General features: G+C 47.4%; 1 pseudogene; it reads left to right on the top strand.

Moving 5' to 3' along the window:
* The first annotated feature begins 552 nt into the window (after positions 1-552).
* The window catches only part of LOC117546227, a 39,025-nt pseudogene continuing 28,007 nt past the window's right edge, over positions 553-11,570 (top strand).

Below are 11,570 nucleotides of genomic sequence, written 5' to 3' on the forward strand. Positions count from 1 at the left end.
ATTATTTCAGTGTTCAGAGTCTTTCACCTGCTGAGAAGTGTGTGTGCGTGTGTGCGTGTGTGTGCGTGTGTGCGTGTGCGTGTGTGTGTGTGTGTTTGGAGGAGGAGGGGTTTCTAGGTTTTCTCTCAGTGTTCCTCGCGCACAGAGTTTGCTGAAGGAGACACGAGCGGACGCACGAGGCAGCTGGATTAAAGCTGCATCACGGGGATATTTACGCGTGCCATTACGCACCAGACAGGGATATAATTAAAGATACATAACATATCTGAATATCACTGCAGGGGGTAAAGAGGAGGAGGAGGAGGAGGAGGAGAAGGGAAAGTTGGAGTACCGCGGAGTGATCGCACCTGGATGTTTACGGTCGGCTGAGGAAAGTGTTTTTTTCTTCCGTGTTTGGAGCCTTATTCACCGGGTAAACTTGCTCCACATCACCGGGGGAAACATGCGGTCCCTCCCGGGCTGAGGAGCGTCAGGACCTCCAGCATGTCGGCAGCGAGAGACTGAGGGAGGGGGGATACACCGGGGGAGAGAGGGAAAATACCGGGGGAGAGAGGGATAATACCGGGGGAGAGAGGGGTAATACCGGAGCTTTATTCCGTCTCCAGACCCTGTGGGATTTACTGCTACTCCAGATATGATCCTGATTCTCACTTTGGTGTCTGTGTTGGGTGAGTAAAGACCCGGAGCAGCTCACACACACACACACACACACACACACACACACACACACACACACTAGCTGCCCCCTAACTACCCTCTTCACCTTGACTTCCCCTTTTATTTGAAAGTTGCAAGAATCAGATTAAAATGGTATTTTGTTCAGTCACTTTCTTTTGAAAGAAACATTGGATTGTGTGTGTGTGTGTGTGTGTGTGTGTGTGTGTGTGTGTGTGTGTGTGTGTGTGTGTGTGTGTGTGTGTGTGTGTGTGTGTGTGTGTGTGTGTGTGTGTGTGTGTGTGTGTGTGTCGCAGTGGTGTACCATGATCAGTAAAAGTAGTAAGACCACTCTAAAGTCATGCATTGTTATACATGTGTCTAAGGTAACATCACATGACTCCCAGAAGGTAAAATAGTCCATGGAATAAATATGATAACATAATATATAACATTTAATCAACAGATAATCCACTAGGTAAAAGTAAAACAGAAATAAAACACAATTAAAAAAATATAACAAAAGTCTGATATTATCATCTTTATATTGTTGGATTGTTATCATTATTATTAAGATAGCTGTAATACAATATCAATATATATTCATAATAATTAATATAAATATATTTGTTTACAAAACCTGGAACATTTCATTTCTTATATTTTGTAAAATTAGGTTAATTAATTTTTTGCAATTAAGAAATAAACCCATCACTGCCCTCTAGTGGACAAACAACACATAATGACGTTAATACAAATACATACATCTTCTGTATTTCAATGTGTTTTCATTGACCAGGCTTGTATATATGTATATGTGTACATGTACATGCAAAGTATTTTATTCCATCACCATGGGATTTATATGTAGTAACGTACAATGTGAACACAGTACATATAATAAAGTACATTATTTGTGCGTATAAGGCACGTAAATGATCAGTACAAGTCCCTCACACTTAACGGTCCCCTATTATGCTAAATCCACTTCTTCATCAACATGTGTCCCCTCTTCTTTATGTCTCTTCTACATCAACATGTCCCCTCTTCTTCATGTCTCTTCTACATCAACATGTGTCCCCTCTTCTTCATGTCTCTTCTACATCAACATGTGTCCCCTCTTCTTCATGTCTCTTCTACATCAACATGTGTCCTCTCTTCTTCATGTCTCTTCTACATCAACATGTGTCCCCCTCTTCTTCATGTCTCTTCTACATCAACATGTGTCCTCTCTTCTTCATGTCTCTTCTACATCAACATGTGTCCCCTCTTCTTCATGTCTCTTCTACATCAACATGTGTCCCCTCTTCTTCATGTCTCGTCTACATCAACATGTGTCCCCTCTTCTTTATGTCTCTTCTACATCAACATGTCCCCTCTTCTTCATGTCTCGTCTACATCAACATGTGTCCCCTCTTCTTCATGTCTCTTCTACATCAACATGTGTCCCCTCTTCTTCATGTCTCTTCTACATCAACATGTGTCCCCTCTTCTTCATGTCTCTTCTACATCATCATGTGTCCCCTCTTCTCCATGTCTCTTCTACATCATCATGTGTCCCCTCTTCTTCATGTCTCTTCTACATCAACATGTGTCCCCTCTTCTTCATGTCTCTTCTACATCAACATGTGTCCCCTCTTCTCCATGTCTCTTCTACATCAACATGTGTCCCCTCTTCTTCATGTCTCTTCTACATCAACATGTGTCCCCTCTTCTCCATGTCTCTTCTACATCAACATGTGTCCCCTCTTCTTCATGTCTCTTCTACATCAACATGTGTCCCCTCTTCTTCATGTCTCTTCTACATCAACATGTGTCCCCTCTTCTTCATGTCTCTTCTACATCAACATGGGTCCCCTCTTCTTCATGTCTCTTCTACATCAACATGTGTCCCCTCTTCTTCATGTCTCTTCTACATCAACATGTGTCCCCTCTTCTTCATGTCTCTTCTACATCATCATGTGTCCCCTCTTCTTCATGTCTCTTCTACATCAACATGTGTCCCCTCTTCTTCATGTCTCTTCTACATCAGCATGTGTCCCCTCTTCTTCATGTCTCTTCTACATCAACATGTGTCCCCTCTTCTTCATGTCTCTTCTACATCAGCATGTGTCCCCTCTTCTTCATGTCTCTTCTACATCAACATGTGTCCCCTCTTCCTCATGTCTCTTCTACATCAACACATGTCCCCTCTTCTTCATGTCTCTTCTACATCAACATGTGTCCCCTCTTCTTCATGTCTCTTCTACATCAACACATGTCCCCTCTTCTTCATGTCTCTTCTACATCAACATGTGTCCCCTCTTCCTCATGTCTCTTCTACATCAACACATGTCCCCTCTTCTTCATGTCTCTTCTACATCAACATGTGTCCCCTCTTCTTCATGTCTCTTCTACATCAACATGTGTCCCCTCTTCTTCATGTCTCTTCTTCATCAACATGTGTCCCCTCTTCTTCATGTCTCTTCTACATCAACATGTGTCCCCTCTTCTTCATGTCTCTTCTACATCAACATGTGTCCCCTCTTCTTCATGTCTCTTCTACATCAACACGTGTCCCCTCTTCTTCATGTCTCTCCTACATCAACATGTGTCCCCTCTTCTTCATGTCTCTTCTACATCAACATGTGTCCCCTCTTCTTCATGTCTCTTCTACATCAACATGTGTCCCCTCTTCTTCATGTCTCTTCTACATCAACACGTGTCCCCTCTTCTTCATGTCTCTTCTACATCAACATGTGTCCCCTCTTCTTCATGTCTCTTCTACATCAACATGTGTCCCCTCTTCTTCATGTCTCTTCTACATCAACATGTGTCCCCTCTTCTTCTTGTCTCTTCTACATCAACATGTCCCCTCTTCTTCATGTCTCTTCTACATCAACACGTGTCCCCTCTTCTTCATGTCTCTTCTACATCAACATGTCCCCTCTTCTTCATGTCTCTTCTACATCAACACGTGTCCCCTCTTCTTCATGTCTCTTCTACATCAACATGTGTCCCCTCTTCTTCATGTCTCTTCTACATCAACATGTGTCCCCTCTTCTTCATGTCTCTTCTACATCAACATGTGTCCCCTCTTCTTCATGTCTCTTCTCCAGAGCCAATCAGAGACAGGCTCTGGATATATCTGAGACCTGTGATATATTGATGAAGAGGAGGATGATAGGGGACCTTTAATAAAAACTACAGTACTTGAGTGAAAGTGTTTTTGTATTCTCTGCTGAGGCTGTGGTGCTGTCCGTGGTCCTGGAACCAGAGGCGAGCCGAACTAAGAGGTTTACTTCTCTCTGAGACTTCAGATCATAAATAGAAACTCATCAAATGTATAACAGGAAGATTACAATCCTCTATTTGTTGAGTATTAAATAGAAATATAAAAATAATAATAAGCATAATAATCATTTGCCTCAGGTCAGCATTGAGAAACTTCCAATGATTCTAAAAGTCTCACTCTGATCTATTAGTGATTTCTATCAGTTGTCCCTTTCACCTGTGTGTCCCACCCCCCACGCCCCGCCCCTTTAATTGGTTCAACCCATGACATCATCGATGATGTTACACAAAATCAGGAAGTGTTTGGTTTTCCCCTCCCATAGAGACAGAGCAGAGTCTGGTGAGTGAGAACACAGAAACACGGAGGGTGGAGCCTCTGGACTGTTTCATTCTAAAAAAGATTGTGGTCATTTTACATCTATTTTGGGTCATATTGCATGTGTGTGTGTGTGTGTGTGTGTGTGTGTGTGTGTGTGTGTGTGTGTGTGTGTGTGTGTGTGTGTGTGTGTGTGTGTGTGTGTGTGTGTGTGTGTGTGTGTTTACTGTATGTCTGTGTTGTTGTAGGTGTGTGTGTGTGTGTGTGTGTGTGTTGTGTGTGTGTGTGTTTACTGTATGTCTGTGTTGTTGTAGGTTGTGTGTGTGTGTGTGTGTGTGTGTGTGTGTTTACTGTATGTCTGTGTTGTTGTAGGTGTGTGTGTGTGTGTGTGTGTGTGTGTGTGTGTGTGTTTACTGTATCTCTGTGTTGTTGCAGGTGTGTGTGTGTGTGTGTGTGTGTGTGTGTGTGTGTGTGTGTGTGTGTTTACTGTATGTCTGTGTTGTTGTAGGTGTGTGTGTGTGTGTGTGTGTGTGTGTTTACTGTATCTCTGTGTTATTGCAGGTGTGTGTGTGTGTGTGTGTGTTTACTGTATGTCTGTGTTGTTGTAGGTGTGTGTGTGTTTACTGTATCTCTGTGTTGTTGTAGGTGTGTGTGTTTACTGTATCTCTGTGTTATTGCAGGTGTGTGTGTGTGTGTGTGTGTTTACTGTATCTCTGTGTTATTGCAGGTGTGTGTGTGTGTGTGTGTGTTTACTGTATCTCTGTGTTATTGCAGGTGTGTGTGTGTGTGACCCCGCCCCCTCCGGCTGGGCGGAGCCTCTGGACTGTGTGCGGGCCTCGGAGCTGTGCAACCAGAAGCCCCAGTGCAGCTCTCAGTTCCGCATCATGCGCCAGTGCCTGTCGGGGGGGGGGCCGCGAGCGCAGCACCATGCTGGCGTCCAGAGAGTGCCGCGGGGCGCTGGAGGTCCTGAGGGACTCCACGCTGTACGACTGTCGCTGCAAGAGGGGCATGAAGAAGGAGCTGCAGTGCCTTCAGAACTACTGGAGCATCCACATGGGGCTCACGGAGGGTAAGCTGACGTGCTACATGCATTTTATTTTATTTAATATTTTATTTTTTTGTCTCTTTTTGTTTAGAAGTGTAGCTAACCAGCTAACGTGCTAACCAGCTAACGTGCTAACCAGCTAACGTGCTAACCAGCTAACGCCTTAATCAGCTATCTGGCTTTACCCCCACGGGCCTTTCAGAAACGTTGCTGTTACATTACATTACATTACATTGCATTTAGCTGACGCTTTTGTCCAAAGCGACTTACAATAAGTACATTCGACCAGGAAGACACAACCTTGAAGAAAACAGAATCATAAAGTACATCAGGTTTCATAGAGCCAAACATTTCAAGTGCTACTCAACTGGCTTTAGGTAAGCCAGTCCTTTATTAGTATAAAAGTGCTTCGTTAATAGTTCTATCGCTCGAAGTGGAGTCGAAAGAGATGAGTTTTCAGTTTGCGCCGGAAGATGTGCAAGCTATCTGCCGTCCTGATGTCAATGGGGAGCTCATTCCACCATCTTGGAGCCAGGATAGCAAACCCACGTGTTTTCGCCGATGGGAACTTGGGTCCCCCTCGCAGCGAGGGCGCAACGAGTCGTTTGGCTGATGCAGAGCGTAGTGCACGCGCTGGGGTGTACGGTTTAACCATGTCCTGGATGTAGGAAGGGCCAGATCCATTCGCAGCATGGTAAGCAAGTACCAGTGTCTTGAAGTGGATTCTAGCAGTTACCGGAAGCCAGTGAAGGGAGCGGAGGAGCGGAGTGGTGTGGGAGAATTTTTGCTGTCAGAAACAATGAGACGTGTTCTGGAAGTAATAGGTTCAAGGTTCAAGGTTCAAGGTTCAAGGTTCAAGGTTCAAGGTTCAAGGTTCTTTATTTAGTCAAACGAACATAGCTACAGTGGAGTTATGCCGATGAAAATCTTAGGTCACAGGCTTTTCCAACAGAGCAACACAAAACACAGATAAACAGAAAAATATAGTGCAAGTAAGTATAAAAAAAAATAGTTTAAAAAAGTGAAGTAGTGAAATAAGAGTCTATATGCCAGTTATTGAAATAGGATATATGAGGTAAATAGATAAATCATTTCTAAGTAGCAGCCAGATGAACGTAATGGATGTTGTTTCAATGTTCAGGTGTTTAACAGTCTTCTGGCCTGTGGGATGAAGCTGTCTCTGAGTCTGGTGGTTCTTGTCCGGATGCTGCGGTACCGAATGCCAGACGGCAGCAGACAGAACAGTTTGTGGCTGGGGTGATGGGGGTCTTTTATCATCCTGAGGGCTTTCTTCCTGAGCCGCTGGGAGTGAAGGTCCTCCATGGAGGGCAGCTCCGTCCTGGTGATGTTCTCTGCAGTTTTCATCACCCTCTGTAAAGCCTTACGGTTGAGGGTGCTGCCGTACCAGGCCGTGATGCAGCCAGTCAGGATCCTCTCTATGGAGCACCTGTAGAATGTAAGGATGCTCTCTATGGTGCACCTGTAGAAGGTAAGGATGCTCTCTATGGTGCACCTGTAGAAGGTCAGGATCCTCTCTATGGAGCACCTGTAGAAGGTCAGGATCCTCTCTATGGAGCACCTGTTGAAGGTCAGGATCCTCTCTATGGTGCACCTGTAGAAGGTCAGGATCCTCTCTATGGAGCACCTGTAGAAGGTCAGGATCCTCTCTATGGTGCACCTGTTGAAGGTCAGGATCCTCTCTATGGTGCACCTGTAGAAGGTCAGGATCCTCTCTATGGAGCACCTGTAGAAGGTCAGGATCCTCTCTATGGTGCACCTGTTGAAGGTCAGGATCCTCTCTATGGAGCACCTGTAGAAGGTCAGGATCCTCTCTATGGTGCACCTGTTGAAGGTCAGGGTCCTCTCTATGGTGCACCTGAAGAAGGTCAGGATCCTCTATATGGAGCACCTGTAGAAGGTCAGGATCCTCTCTATGGAGCACCTGTTGAAGGTCAGGATCCTCTCTATGGAGCACCTGTTGAAGGTCAGGATCCTCTCTATGGAGCACCTGTAGAAGGTCAGGTTGCTCTCTATGGAGCACCTGTAGAAGGTCAGGATGCTCTCCATGGTGCACCTGAAGAAGGTCAGGATCCTCTCTATGGAGCACCTGTAGAAGGTCAGGATCCTCTCTATGGTGCACCTGTAGAAGGTCAGGGTCCTCTCTATGGTGCACCTGAAGAAGGTCAGGATCCTCTCTATGGTGCACCTGTAGAAGGTCAGGATCCTCTCTATGGTGCACCTATAGAAGGTCAGGATCCTCTCTATGGTGCACCTGTTGAAGGTCAGGGTCCTCTCTAGGGTGCACCTGTAGAAGGTCAGGATCCTCTCTATGGTGCACCTGTTGAAGGTCAGGGTCCTCTCTATGGTGCACCTGTAGAAGGTCAGGGTCCTCTCTATGGTGCACCTGAAGAAGGTCAGGATCCTCTCTATGGAGCACCTGTAGAAGGTCAGGATCCTCTCTATGGAGCACCTGTTGAAGGTCAGGATCCTCTCTATGGTGCACCTGAAGAAGGTCAGGATCCTCTCTATGGAGCACCTGTAGAAGGTCAGGATCCTCTCTATGGTGCACCTGTAGAAGGTCAGGGTCCTCTCTATGGTGCACCTGAAGAAGGTCAGGATCCTCTCTATGGTGCACCTGTAGAAGGTCAGGATCCTCTCTATGGTGCACCTGAAGAAGGTCAGGATCCTCTCTATGGTACACCTGTAGAAGGTCAGGATCCTCTCTATGGTGCACCTGTAGAAGGTCAGGATCCTCTCTATGGTGCACCTGTAGAAGGTCAGGATCCTCTCTATGGAGCACCTGAAGAAGGTCAGGATGCTCTCTATGGTGCACCTGAAGAAGGTCAGGATCCTCTCTATGGTGCACCTGTAGAAGGTCAGGATCCTCTCTATGGTGCACCTGTAGAAGGTCAGGATCCTCTCTATGGAGCACCTGTTGAAGGTCAGGATCCTCTCTATGGTGCACCTGTAGAAGGTCAGGATCCTCTCTATGGTGCACCTGTAGAAGGTCAGGATCCTCTCTATGGTGCACCTGTAGAAGGTCAGGATCCTCTCTATGGAGCACCTGTAGAAGGTCAGGATCCTCTCTATGGTGCACCTGCAGAAGGTCAGGATCCTCTCTATGGTGCACCTGTTGAAGGTCAGGATCCTCTCTATGGTGCACCTGTAGAAGGTCAGGATCCTCTCTATGGAGCACCTGTACAAGGTCAGGATCCTCTCTATGGAGCACCTGTAGAAGGTCAGGATCCTCTCTATGGAGCACCTGTACAAGGTCAGGATCCTCTCTATGGTGCACCTGTAGAAGGTCAGGATCCTCTCTATGGTGCACCTGTAGAAGGTCAGGATCCTCTCTATGGAGCACCTGTACAAGGTCAGGATCCTCTCTATGGTTCACCTGTAGAAGGTCAGGATGCTCTCTATGGTGCACCTGAAGAAGGTCAGGATCCTCTCTATGGTGCACCTGTAGAAGGTCAGGATCCTCTCTATGGAGCACCTGTAGAAGGTCAGGATCCTCTCTATGGAGCACCTGTTGAAGGTCAGGATCCTCTCTATGGAGCACCTGTAGAAGGTCAGGATCCTCTCTATGGAGCACCTGTTGAAGGTCAGGATCCTCTCTATGGAGCACCTGTAGAAGGTCAGGATCCTCTCTATGGAGCACCTGTAGAAGGTCAGGATCCTCTCTATGGAGCACCTGTTGAAGGTCAGGATCCTCTCTATGGAGCACCTGTAGAAGGTCAGGATCCTCTCTATGGAGCACCTGTAGAAGGTCAGGATCCTCTCTATGGTGCACCTGTAGAAGGTCAGGATCCTCTCTATGGAGCACCTGTAGAAGGTCAGGATCCTCTCTATGGTGCACCTGTAGAAGGTCAGGATCCTCTCTATGGAGCACCTGTAGAAGGTCAGGATCCTCTCTTTGGTGCACCTGTAGAAGGTCAGGATCCTCTCCATGGTGCACCTGAAGAAGGTCAGGATCCTCTCTATGGAGCACCTGTAGAAGGTCAGGATGCTCTCTATGGAGCACCTGTAGAAGGTCAGGGTCCTCTCTATGGTGCAACTGAAGAAGGTCAGGATCCTCTCTATGGTGCACCTGTAGAAGGTCAGGATGCTCTCTATGGAGCACCTGTAGAAGGTCAGGGTCCTCTCTATGGAGCACCTGTAGAAGGTCAGGGTCCTCTCTATGGTGCACCTGAAGAAGGTCAGGATCCTCTCTATGGTGCACCTGTAGAAGGTCAGGATGCTCTCTATGGAGCACCTGTAGAAGGTCAGGATCCTCTCTATGGTGCACCTGTAGAAGGTCAGGATCCTCTCTATGGAGCACCTGTAGAAGGTCAGGATGCTCTCTATGGTGCACCTGTTGAAGGTCAGGATCCTCTCTATGGAGCACCTGTAGAAGGTCAGGGTCCTCTCTATGGAGCACCTGTAGAAGGTCAGGATCCTCTCTATGGTGCACCTGTAGAAGGTCAGGATCCTCTCTATGGTGCACCTGTAGAAGGTCAGGATGCTCTCTATGGAGCACCTGTTGAAGGTCAGGATCCTCTCTATGGTGCACCTGTAGAAGGTCAGGGTCCTCTCTATGGTGCACCTGTAGAAGGTCAGGATCCTCTCTATGGAGCACCTGTTGAAGGTCAGGATCCTCTCTATGGTGCACCTGTAGAAGGTCAGGGTCCTCTCTATGGTGCACCTGAAGAAGGTCAGGATCCTCTCTATGGAGCACCTGTAGAAGGTCAGGATGCTCTCTATGGAGCACCTGTAGAAGGTCAGGGTCCTCTCTATGGTGCACCTGAAGAAGGTCAGGGTCCTCTCTATGGTGCACCTGTAGAAGGTCAGGATGCTCTCTATGGAGCACCTGTAGAAGGTCAGGGTCCTCTCTATGGTGCACCTGAAGAAGGTCAGGATCCTCTCTATGGAGCACCTGTAGAAGGTCAGGATGCTCTCTATGGAGCACCTGTAGAAGGTCAGGGTCCTCTCTATGGTGCACCTGAAGAAGGTCAGGGTCCTCTCTATGGTGCACCTGAAGAAGGTCAGGATCCTCTCTATGGAGCACCTGTAGAAGGTCAGGATGCTCTCTATGGAGCACCTGTAGAAGGTCAGGGTCCTCTCTATGGTGCACCTGAAGAAGGTCAGGATCCTCTCTATGGTGCACCTGTAGAAGGTCAGGATGCTCTCTATGGAGCACCTGTAGAAGATCAGGGTCCTCTCTATGGAGCACCTGTAGAAGGTCAGGGTCCTCTCTATGGTGCACCTGAAGAAGGTCAGGATCCTCTCTATGGTGCACCTGTAGAAGGTCAGGATGCTCTCTATGGAGCACCTGTAGAAGGTCAGGATCCTCTCTATGGAGCACCTGTAGAAGGTCAGGATCCTCTCTATGGAGCACCTGTAGAAGGTCAGGATCCTCTCTATGGTGCACCTGTAGAAGGTCAGGATGCTCTCTATGGTGCACCTGTTGAAGGTCAGGATCCTCTCTATGGAGCACCTGTAGAAGGTCAGGGTCCTCTCTATGGTGCACCTGTAGAAGGTCAGGATCCTCTCTATGGAGCACCTGTAGAAGGTCAGGATGCTCTCTATGGTGCACCTGAAGAAGGTCAGGATCCTCTCTATGGAGCACCTGTAGAAGGTCAGGATGCTCTCTATGGTGCACCTGTTGAAGGTCAGGATCCTCTCTATGGAGCACCTTTAGAAGGTCAGGATGCTCTCTATGGAGCACCTGTTGAAGGTCAGGATCCTCTCTATGGTGCACCTGTAGAAGGTCAGGATGCTCTCTATGGAGCACCTGTTGAAGGTCAGGATCCTCTCTATGGAGCACCTTTAGAAGGTCAGGATGCTCTCTATGGAGCACCTGTTGAAGGTCAGGATCCTCTCTATGGTGCACCTGTAGAAGGTCAGGATGCTCTCTATGGAGCACCTGTTGAAGGTCAGGATCCTCTCTATGGAGCACCTTTAGAAGGTCAGGATGCTATCTATGGTGCACCTGTTGAAGGTCAGGATCCTCTCTATGGTGCACCTGTAGAAGGTCAGGATGCTCTCTATGGAGCACCTGTTGAAGGTCGGGATCCTCTCTATGGAGCACCTGTTGAAGGTCAGGATCCTCTCTATGGAGCACCTGTTGAAGGTCAGGATCCTCTCTATGGTGCACCTGTAGAAGGTCAGGATCCTCTCTATGGAGCACCTTTTGAAGGTCAGGATCCTCGCTATGGTGCACCTGTTGAAGGTCAGGATCCTCTCTATGGAGCACCTGTTGAAGGTCGGGATCCTCTCTATGGAGCACCTGTAGAAGGTCAGGAT

This window comes from Gymnodraco acuticeps, unplaced genomic scaffold (assembly GCF_902827175.1).
Source record: "Gymnodraco acuticeps unplaced genomic scaffold, fGymAcu1.1, whole genome shotgun sequence".
In the NCBI taxonomy this organism is placed as follows: domain Eukaryota; kingdom Metazoa; phylum Chordata; class Actinopteri; order Perciformes; family Bathydraconidae; genus Gymnodraco; species Gymnodraco acuticeps.